We start from the raw sequence: 11,694 nt of genomic DNA on the forward strand, positions 1-11,694 counted from the left end.
TAACAACAGAAATTTACTTCCTTCCAGTTCTGGGGGCTGGAAGTCCAAGGTCAAGGTGCTGGCAGGTTTTGGTATCTCCTGCGGCCTCTCCTTGGCGTGCAGATGGCTGCCTTCTTGCTGGGTCCACACACGTGCTAGTGTCTCTCCCTCCTCTTAGAAGGACACCAGTCACACTGCATTAGAGCCCACGCCAGTGACCTCATTTGACCTTAGTTAAGACTTGAGGGCCTTACCTCCAAGTGCGGGCACAATTTGGAGTACTGGAGGGAGGGCTTTAACACAGACATGCGGGGGGAATAATTGCATCCATTACAGCCCCCTCCCCGGCCAAAAAACTTTACTGTCCTCTTTACTTACCTCTGTCATCTACCCAGACGTTTGGTCTTCTGGACTTTTCCTATTAAATCTCTTTACCACCAGTCCAATGCCATCATCAGGCCTGAATCTAGTATAAATTTCCCTGCCTAGTCTTTGTAAAGCCATCTATAATCTGATCCCCCTCATCTTTGCTTTTGGCATTTCTTAAAAAAGATTTACTTATTTATTCTAGAGAGAGAGCACACAAGCAGGGGGAGGGGCAGAGGGAGAGGGAAAGACAGAATCCTCAAGCAGACCCCCGCTGAATGCGGAGCCTGACGTGGAGCTCGATGGTTCAGTCTCACGACCCTGAGCTCATGACCTGAGCCAAAATCAAGAGTCACACAGGTGCCCCTCTTTGGCATTTTTATCAAAACCATTCATGTACGTAATAAAATAGAAGTGATAATATTAAAAAAAAAAATAGTCCTGTCCTAACCCCAGGCCCATTGCCCAGACGTAGGCTTCATGTAGTTTCCTTGATCTAGAATATGCTTGAGTAAATTACTTTCCACCATATTTCTTTTTTTTTTTTTTTTTTTTGCCCTGCTGGTTACTCCATAATTCTAAATAGCAATATTATATAAGTATTTTTAAGTTGCATGTATTTTTTTATCTATTTAGACATCCTGCTCTTTATGAAAGATAAGAGTTAGGCTCAGAAACACTGCCCCCATATCATCTCGTCTCATTCTGCCTCCCAATTTTTGATAGCTGTAAATTTTTCGTCCTGAGCTTTATTCTTGCCATCAACATTTGAGAGTATTTCTTAATTCCTTACAAAGTAAAATGAGATTACTAGTGCCCTTGCTCTTCCATTTCTCTTTCTCCTTCCACTTTTCAACACTTTTTAAAGAATTTTTGGAGGGGCACCTGGCTAGCTCAGTTGCTTGGGCATCTGACTCTTGGTCTCAGCTTGGGGCTTGATCTTGGGGTCATGAGTTCAGGCCCTGCATTGGGCTCCATGCTGGGCACAGAGCCTACTTAAAAAAAAGAAAAAAAAGAATTTTTTTATGTGACAGTAATTTTATAATTTATTATTATTATTATTATTATTATTATTATTATTATTATTAAAGTAAATTCTATACCAACATGGGGCAAACTCACGGCCCTGAGATCAAGTCACACGCTCCACAGACAGTTTCTACCAGGTAGATCTGTAAGGTGACATTGTCAAGGATGATCACATTGACAATCTGTATTTAAGAGCTCTGTGTTTATGGGTTTATTCTGAAAGTGTGATGTCAATGCATAGGCCTTACATTATTATGACTACGTAAATATTGTTCACAGTACAGCCAAATGTTGTGCCAGGAGTAGATTTTTTCCTCTAAGATCCATTGTTAACCATCCCTCAACCGTTCAAAACACTGTGCTCTTAACGTCTGTACAAATACTTCCTCTTCTTTCATTCTATCAGTTGCTCAAAAATCTTGCCACATTTTGGTTTGCTTCACGTGTGGACATTTTGCTCTTAGCATTTCTAATTTTCTTTTACCTTATTAAGAGGTATGTTTGTTTCCTAGGATGACTATAACAAGTTATCCCAGACTAGGTGGTTTAATGCAGCATCAGTTTATTCTCCTACAATTCTGGAAGCTGGAAGCCAGAAATCACGGCTTCGGCAGGGCCATGCTGACTCTGGGCTCTGGGGAGACTCCTTTCTTCTTCCTAGCTTCTGGGGGCTCTGGTAGTCCTGGCATTCCTTGTCTTGCATCTTCAGTACTCCAGTCTCTGCTGCCCTCTTCACATGGCCTCCTTCCCTGTGACTGTGTGTCCTTTCCTCTTCTTAGAAGGACCACCCTAAATCCAGGATGCCTTCATCTACAGATCCTTAGCTAGTTATATCTGCAAAGACCCCATGCCCAAATAATGTCACATTTTGAGGTTCCACGCGGATATGAATTTTAGGCGGGGTACTCTTCAACTCACGACAAGGGGAAAATATGATTGTCTCACTATATTATTAATATTTGGGGGGTGCCTGGGTGGCTAAGTCAGTTGGGTGTCCAACTCTTGGTTTTGGTTCAGGTCATGATTTCATGGATGGTGTGATCAGCCCTGCATTGGGCTCCATGCTCAGTGGGGAGTGTGCTTGAGATTCTCTCCCTCTGCCCCTTCCCCAGCTCACGCATGTGTGCTCTCTCTCTTTCAAGTAAATAAACATTTTTTTAAAATACACAGTAGCCAAAACATGGGAAGAGCCCAAATGTCCATTGACCGATGAATGGATAAAGAAGATTTAATACACACACACACTGGAATATTACTCAGCCATCAAAAAGAATGAAATCTTGCCATTTTCAATGACATGGATGGAGCTAGAGGGTATTATATGCTTAGCGAAATAAGTCAGATAAAGACAAATACCATATGATTTCACTCATATATGGAATTTAAGAAACAAAACAGATGAACCTAGGGTAAGGGAAGGAAAAATAAAATAACATAAAAACAGAGGGGGAGGCAAACCATAAGAGACTCTTAACTGTAGCAAACAGACTGAGGATTGCTGGAGGGGAGGTGGGTGGGGGGATGAGGTAACTGGGTGATGGGCATTAAGGAGGACACGTGATGGAAGGAGTACTGGGTGTTATACGCAACTGATGGATCACTAAACTCTACCTCTGAAACTAATAATACACTATATGTTAACTAACTTGAATTTAAATGAAGTCAATAAATAAATAAATACATAAATACATACATAAAATAGATATTTTCTCCACTGTAATTTAAGGAAAGAGAGAATTATGATCCAAAACAAATCCAGGAGCTCAAACACTGTCATCACTGCCTTGTTGCTTCCTCTCCATGCTTTGCCTTTGTTCCCTTCTATGCCAGCTTCATGCTCAAGCAAGCTTACCTCCCATACTGGCAAAGATAAGTTCCAGCATCTCTCCAGGCTCGGGTCTTCTTCACAGACTGTGATCCTAGCAAAAATAAAACTATTTTACTGACAGTTCCAGTAAAATACCCGAGGAAGTCTCTTAACGGACTTTGCTTGGTTCATGTCTGAACAATCACTGTGGCCCAGGGCATGAGGTGAGCTTAGTTGGCCAAACCTGGGTCACCTGCCCACCCCTAATGTTGAGAGGTAGGATGACCCTACCCCACTGATAAGAAAGGGATGGTGTCCTAAGAGATTCTGGGTAGGCAAAAAAAAACACATGATTCCTTGCAAAGCTGAAAATAGCTTTATCAATAGCTTGATTGATAGTTCAGCTGCACATAAAATTCTAGGTTTATAATTTTCTTCCAAAATGTTGAAAGTAATATTTCATTGTTTTCTTTTATCCCTACATTTCAGAAAAATTTGAAAGTACAGAAAAAATTGAAAGAATTTAATATTGAACACCCATATATCTATCACTTAGATTCTATGATTAACATTATATTTGCTTTATTAAAATCCCTTTATCCATCCCTCTGTTCATCTATTGATCCCTCTTATTTTCTCAGAATTTCAAAGTCACAGACATCCCCGCCCTTTACTCCAGACCCTTCAGCATGCATATTTGTTTACGTTTTTTTCATTTGAGCTAAAATTTATAGACAGCAAAATGCAAAAATTTGAAGTGTACCAATCACTGAGTCTTGACACTGCAACCCAAACCCATATCAAGATACAGAACATTACATCTTCCCTCCTGTCCCTTCCCAGTAAATCCCTGCACCTGCCCCCCTGCAGAGGTAACCACTGTTCTCATTTTTTTCATCATCGATTCGCTACATCTGTTTAGGACTTCATGTAGATGGACTCAAACAGTAGTCACACTTTTGTGTAAGGATTCTTTCATTCAGCATCATGTTTTTGATAATCATCCGTGTTGTAGTCTCTATCCATTCCGTTGTATGACTGTACCACCGTTCATCCATTTTCCGCTGATGGACACACAGAGACTGTTTCCAGTTTCCAGCTATTGTGAGTGAAGCTGCTACACACATTCCTGCACACATCTTTTGGTAGGCAGTTTCCATTTTTCTTGGACAGATGGCTAGGAGTGGAGCTGTGAAGTCATAGAGTAGTTTCATTTTATGAGGACCTTCAGATCTTCTGCCAAAACAGTCTTCCTATTTTCTAGCCCTACCAACAAAGTATGAGAGTTCCGGTAGCTCCGCAACCCTTGCCAACATTCGTTGTCAGTCTTGCCAATTTCAGCCATATTGGTGAGTATGTAATGGTATTTCATTTTGATTTTAGCTTTTAATTCCTAATTTCTAATGATTTTGAGCAGTTTTTCATGTGTGATCCATGTATTTTCCTTTAGGTAGTATCTAATAAAATCTCTCTCATTTAAAAACATGGATTATCTAGAGCAGCTGGGTGGCTCAATCGGTTAAGCATCAGACTCTTGGTTTCAGCTCAGGTCATGATCTCAGGGTTGTGAATTCGAGCCCCACAGAGTCTGCTTGGGATTCTTTCCCCCTTCCTCTCCCTGTTCCTCTGCTCCTCCCCCCCAGTCACACGTACTCTCTAAATAAATAAATAAAACTTAAAAATAAATAAAAATAAAAACATGGATTATCTTTTTTGAATTATAGGGCTCTTTTTTTTTTCTTGCAGGTTCTTTATTCTGGATTTTAGAACTTTGTCAAGTCTGTTTTGGAAATATTTTTTTCCCAATCTGTGATTTGACTACTCATTTTCTTAACAATGTCTTTCGATGAATAGAAGTTTTAAAATTGATGAATTTATGAATTCTTCTTTTTATGGCTTTTGCTTTCAGTGCCCTTCCTACCCCCAAGTCATGCAGATATATATTCTCCTGTGTTTTCTTCCATCTTTTTGTTGTAGTTATTATGTTTAGTTGAGATTTCATCTGAGTTTATATGTATGGTTTGAGGTAGGGCTCAGTATTTTTCTTTTTCCTCTATATGGATATCCATTTGTTTTAATACATTGAAGAAAATTTTTTTGTGTTTTCTGATATCTAATAACTGCAGATAGCCTGTTGCCAGTCTGATTTTTATTCCTTTGAAGGTGACCTATTTCTTCCCTCTTTCAGTGCTTTCTGGAGCTTCTTTTTTCCTTAGTACATCTAGTATTATCCTGCTAATCTTTCAGTATCCTCTTTCAGTCTGAAGATTCATGGTATCTTAGCTTTGGTAGATTTCCTTCAGTGATTTCTTTTTTTTTTTTTTTTAAAGATTTTTTATTTATTCATTTGACAGAGAGAGACAGCCAGCGAGAGAGGGAACACAAGCAGGGGGAGTGGGAGAGGAAGAAGCAGGCTCCCAGCGGAGGAGCCTGATGTGGGGCTCAATCCCAGAACGCTGGGATCACGCCCTGAGCCGAAGCCAGACGCTTAACAACTGAGCCACCCAGGCGCCCCTCCTTCCGTGATTTCTATAATAACTTCTATCCTTGCATTTTCTCTGGGCTCTCTTTCTGGAACACGTATTGGTTGTGTCATGGACCTGGATCAGACCTCTAGTTCTTTTGTATTTTTTCTTTACTTTTTGTCTTTCTCTTTTTTTCTCATGTCATATTTCTACCTTTCTAGAAAAAAATTAAAGTTTGGCAAGCATATTTTTAATTTCTAAGTACTCTTTCTTGTTCTCTAATTGCTCCTTATTTATGGTATCTTGTTTTTAGTTTAGGTATTTATTGTATCTAGACTACCTCCAAAAATATTAGTTAGAGGTTTGGAAAATTATTTTTCTGTTACCCAAATTGGCCCTTGTGAGGTCATCCTTTACTTTTGCTTCTTCTGTTTTTTGTTTTGTTTTTTTCTTTTTTATGTAGCTGATTTCCCTCCTGTGCCCAGTGATGTGGGGGTGTTTTTTATATTTAAAAAAGAGAAAATAAGCTGATTTTTTTAAAGATGCGTTTCCTGTACTATTGCATATAGAGCTGTTTTCCTGCTAGTTAATTACCCAGAAAGCAGAAGAGGCTGACAGGAAGTTCTGTGTTCACGAGCAGAGCTTGCTACATAGGGAAGCTTCCTGTTACAATGAAAAAATGGGGATCCAGAGAGGAGGGCTTTGCTGGGCTGCTGCTACTCACCCCCCCAGCATCAGCCCATCAGTATTATATAAAAGCTATTGTCTGCTGATTGTCCTTTTCTCATTTCTCATAGCTGTTATGACTTTATTCATTTCAAAAAATTGTATGCTGTTCTTTTTAATTGTGTTTTGTAAGGGAGGGGAGACAAATGGCTGCCATTTAGAACTAAAGCTTCATTCTCGCTTTACTAAATTATTTCCTGCTCTTTCTAAATGGGCGTCTTTCATTGAATTTGGGTTGATATCTTAACTCTCTCATGGATATGCCAGACTAGCACCCACCTTCAGTTATTGTGCTCCTTTTTCCAGAAACGTCCTTCTTCTCTTCCCTCTTCTCCCACCTTAACCTAGTGAAATTCTTCCCAACTTTTGAAGCGAACTTGAGCATATTCGTCCATGAATCCCGTCTATTTAATTCATCTTTCATTGGCCTCCCTTTTATTTTACTGTTATTCAACTCAATGCCTATTGTTCACAGTTCAGCTCTTAATTATACAGTCCAGCATTGCTCACTCTTATTTCAAATGTTTATTATTATGTTGGTAACTATTAAAAAGTCTTTGGGGACAAGAATTTATTTTTCTCTATCCTTCAAAACACATAGCAGAGTATACATATATAATAGGTATTCAATAAGTATTTGTAATTGGTTAACTTCTCTGCTATTTGCAGAAAGTAGATAATAGCTTATATTTCTTTCTGCTGCAAACAGTAAAACACTTATCTTTTAATTGAAAGCTGAATTAGGGATGCTCCATTTCAGGCAAAGGAAATGCTGATTTTTCTTCCCTAAGGAAAAAAAATTTAAGTTATTAAGTGTAAATGTCTGCTGAAAGCCAAATAGATCCACCAAAGTTGAAGCAATTGAAGTAAGAGTGGTTTGGGAGAAGCAAAACAGCAAAATGTGATTTAAAAGTAGACTTTATAGTTTTAAATTTCCATACCATTGCTAGCAATGTCATCTTTAGTTGAAAAGTGGTAGAATAAGAACAGATAATAAGAAATAATATGCTTCTGGGGACACCTGGGTGGTGGAGTTGTTTTGAGCGTCCAACTCTAGGTTTTGGCTCAGGTCGTGATCTTGGGGCTGTGGGATCTAGTCCCATTTTGGGCCCTGTGCTCAGCAGGGTGTCTGCTTGGGTTTCTCTCTTCTTCTCACTCTGCCACCCCCCCAAACCACGAGCTCACTCTCTCTCTCTCTAATAAACAAATCAAAGAAAGAAAGAAAGAAAGCAAGAAAGAAAGAAAGAAAAGGAAGAAAGAAAAAGAAAGAAAGAAAAGGAAGAAAGAAGAAAGCAAGCTTCTGGTAGTAATTACTACTGTTCACCAAATATATCTGCTTCCCTCTCTTCTGGGCACATGGTACGGTTATACTGCCTTGATCCAGTGAAGTTAGGGGTAGCCATGTGGCTTGCTTTGACCAAAAATGAGCATTGGAGTGATGTCACTTTCAAGTGGAAGTTTTCAAAGCCAGCGAGAGATTCGCCATATTCCTGTTCTCTGCTTCAGTGGTTGTGGAAGCATGCGGTATTCCACAATTCCAAATTCCTCAAAGTCTGTAATGAGCAGTCTCCCTGCAGACCTGTTTTGGAAATAGTGTGAGTGATAAACCTTTGTGTTTTAAGCCACGGAGTATAAATTATTGCTGTTCAGGGTCAGCAAACTCCCACCTGTGGGCCAGCTGCCTGTTGTGATGAGATCTGGTTGGAACCCACACATGCACATTTGCTTGTGTCTTGTCTATGGGTGCGTGCATGCTGCAACTGAACTGACTAATTACAACAGAGACCACATAGCCGCTAGCTGAAAATAGTTACTATTGCTCTTTAAGAAAAAGTGTGTTGACCTCTGGCCTAGTCTGTCCTAACTATGGTAGAACTGGAGGTCTTTGGTAAATTCCCTCATGTGGCTACTTTGTTTTGTACACAACACAGAAGATATTTACAGTAGCCAGCCTCCAAGATGGCACCAGTGACCCCCAGCTCTGAACACAAGGGGACTCATACCCTCGTGCACTTCCTTCCCACCCCGATAGAGCTGACTTGTGGAGGAGCAATTTGGGAGTCATGGAGGGTGACTTCCAAGTCTGGGTCATAAACGATGGTGTGGCTTCCATCTCTCTCTGAGATCACTCATTCTGGAACAAGCCTCTACCATGTTCTGAGGGCACTCAGAAGTCCTACGGAGAAGCCCATGCGCTGAGAAGCCGAGCCTCCTGCCAGCAGTTATGTGAGTCAAGCCCTCGGATGATTGCAGCCTTGCCAGCGTCTTGATAGCAACCTTATGAGTGACTCCAAGCCCAAATGACCCAATTACGCTACTCCTGAATTCCTGACTCACAGAAATTATAAGATCATAAATGGTTTTTTTTTAAAGATTTTATTTATTCATTTAACAGAGAGAGAGAGACAGCCAGCGAGAGAGGGAACACAGGCAGGGGGAGTGGGAAAGGAAGAAGCAGGCTCCCAGTGGAGGAGCCCGACGTGGGGCTCGATCCCAGGACTCCGGGATCATGTCCTGAGGTGAAGGCAGACGCTTAACGACTGAGCCACCCAGGCGCCCCATAAATGTTTGTTGTTTTAAACCACTAAGTTTGGGGATGATTTGTTAGGCAGAAGTAGATGTTTAATGCACTGTTCAAATGAGAAAGGGCGCTAGTCCTCTATGCTTATACATAGTACATATTTGCACATGGACTTTTACACACACACATGCAGTGTTTTATTATTTTATTACTAGACAGAGAATTTGTGGACTTCGTAATTAGGGTCTACTTGTGTGAATATAGACAAGGTTCCCTTACCTGTGGAAGAAACTATTATACATGTATATATCTTTCCCATTTCCTTCTCAACACCTAATCTTTGTGGAATAGAAAGTGAAATGTCTGAGAAGGAAGGAAAAAGAACTCCTAATATTACAGTATTTCTTGATATGGTAACTGCTCAAATTTGACTTAAGTTCTTTGTATGTAGGAATAGAGTGGAATGAATGGCGCAAACTCTTTGTGGTATTTTACCATTTTATTTCTAAGGTGATGATGCAAAAGTGTCAGAAGCCAGATTTTTCCAATTAACTACTATAACCTTTATATATGCATTAATTGAAATAGTTCATAATAACACCTGGAATTGGAGGAGGGACATATGGAATCCAGAAAGATCTTTTTTTTTTTTTTTAAGATTTTATTTATTTATTTGACAGAGAGAGAGAGACAGCCAGCGAGAGAGGGAACACAGGCAGGGGGAGTGGGAAAGGAAGAAGCAGGCTCCCAGCAGAGCATGGAGCCCAATGTGGGGCTCGATCCCAGGACCCTGGAATCAGGCCCTGAGCCGAAGGCAGATGCTTAACGACTGAGCCACCCAGGCGCACCCGGAAAGATCTTTGAAATGAAATTAAGCAATAATCAAGGGGCAAAAGTCAGCAGAAATGAGGATTAAAGGAAAACTAAATAAATTCCTTCTCAAATGGTATCAGCAGATTTGTCTGGATATCAGTTTGTATGTTTTTAACCCAACATATAAACAAGGGGGGCTAAGTAATATCTTTGGATAATACTGGTAGGCATAAAGCACGAGAAGTAGAAAATAAAAAAACAGAAGTTAGAGAGAGAGAAAGGAGTGAGGAAAGAAAAAAGGTTAAAAAATAAAGAAAATCCATGCTATGGTATGAGTATTCACATGCATATTCCTTGGATTCTCAGCCACGTTCCAAATTCGGGGACAATGCTGGTAACCTGGCCAAATCTCATTTTCCAAGCCTCTGTCTTGCTTTTGGCCTTCAGTAAACAAATAGTCCACTACGAGCCTGCAAACAAGTACTGACCTCCACAGGTTGGGCCCACATGCAGTTAGGCTCAGGCTAAAAGAGAATTAAAAATTAATTAAGAATTAAGAAACTTGCCACCCCAGTAAAGTCCTCAAAACGTAGTTTCTTTTTATATCATTTTTTTAAAAGATTTTATTTATTTATTTGACAGAGATAGAGACAGCCAGCGAGAGAGGGAACACAAGCAGGGGGAGTGGGAGAGCAAGAGCAGGCTCCCAGCAGAGGAGCCTGATGTGGGGCTCGATCCCATAACGACGGGATCATGCCCTGAGCTGAAGGCAGGCGCTTAACCGCTGTGCCACCCAGGCGCCCCTTTTTATATCATTTTTGTTTAGTAAGCGTGTAACTCTATCGTGGATGGAAAGGCTGTATGTGCTGGAGTATATGCCACGAATAAGCCCTGTTGGACTGTGCAATTTTCTCAGCCCATATTATCATAGTTATCTTAGGTGATAAACCCATACAGTTGAAATTTGGAGACCAGGTCCCTGGTGCCGCTGCTTCTAGGAGCAAACTGTAGAGTATCAGAAATAGTTCTCCAGGGCTGCATAGTTTAAGCATAAACTTGTCCTATATCGTGATTATTAAGCTTTGTATCATGAATATGACCAAAAGTCAAGACCATGTCTCATAAATTTAATAGCACTAATGAAGGGACAACATATTCGAGAATTCCTGAAAGATCTAGCATGCTTGCTGGTCATAAATATGAGGGGAGATGTTGAGAAAACCAGATTTTTTCTAAGACAAAAGAAGGTGTGTGCAGACAGCGTATATATTTTCTTAAAGATTTGATTCATTTATTTGAGAGAGAGAGCGAGCGAGCGAGGGAGCAGCAGAGGGAGAGGGAGAAGCAGACTCCCCACTGAGTAGGGAGCCCGATATGGGGCTCAAGCCCAGGACCCTGAGATCATGACCTGAGCTGAAGGCAGCCATTCAACCAACTGAGCCACCCAGGCCCCCCAACAACGTGTATTTTAAAGGTGAATTCTCTGGTTCTTTTTAGAAGAGTGAAGAACGATTGTTAAATACTTCATTGGCTTTCTTATTATCCTATATGTATGCTACGTAAGCATATGCTTGAGTAATCATTTCCTGACTCGAACTGAACCCAGAAGAGGTGGCTTACCTGGGGGTCAGGAGATTAGCCTTGGAGCCGTCTGGATTCAGGGAGGAAGCTAGCACAGAATCTTCATAAAGTGTTCTTTTATTAAAAGTGTAACCTGCGGTGGTACCCGCTTTCCAACTAAGAAAATGTTACACAGTGTATGTAATGGTGCAATTTAAATCCCCCAATGGGAGATTAATCAGGTATTTTTAATCAAGGTGCCACCATCATCACTCCACAAATCCCACTGTTAGAAGCAGCCTAACTCAAAGAAGCCATTTCTAACGTGATTGAGTGCTTTTTCCATAATTCACAAAGGTAAATTTTAACTGAGTTCTATCTGACTTTTATCTGAATTTCATCAGAACATACGGTCATGGCTTTTTAAA

The 11,694-nt window shown here is 40.5% G+C and overlaps 1 pseudogene; it reads left to right on the forward strand.

The window, feature by feature from the left end:
* LOC130542200 (protein numb homolog) overlaps positions 1 to 11,694 on the forward strand; it is a 58,930-nt pseudogene that overhangs the window by 38,565 nt on the left and 8,671 nt on the right.

This window comes from Ursus arctos, unplaced genomic scaffold (assembly GCF_023065955.2).
Source record: "Ursus arctos isolate Adak ecotype North America unplaced genomic scaffold, UrsArc2.0 scaffold_31, whole genome shotgun sequence".
NCBI classification, from domain to species: domain Eukaryota; kingdom Metazoa; phylum Chordata; class Mammalia; order Carnivora; family Ursidae; genus Ursus; species Ursus arctos.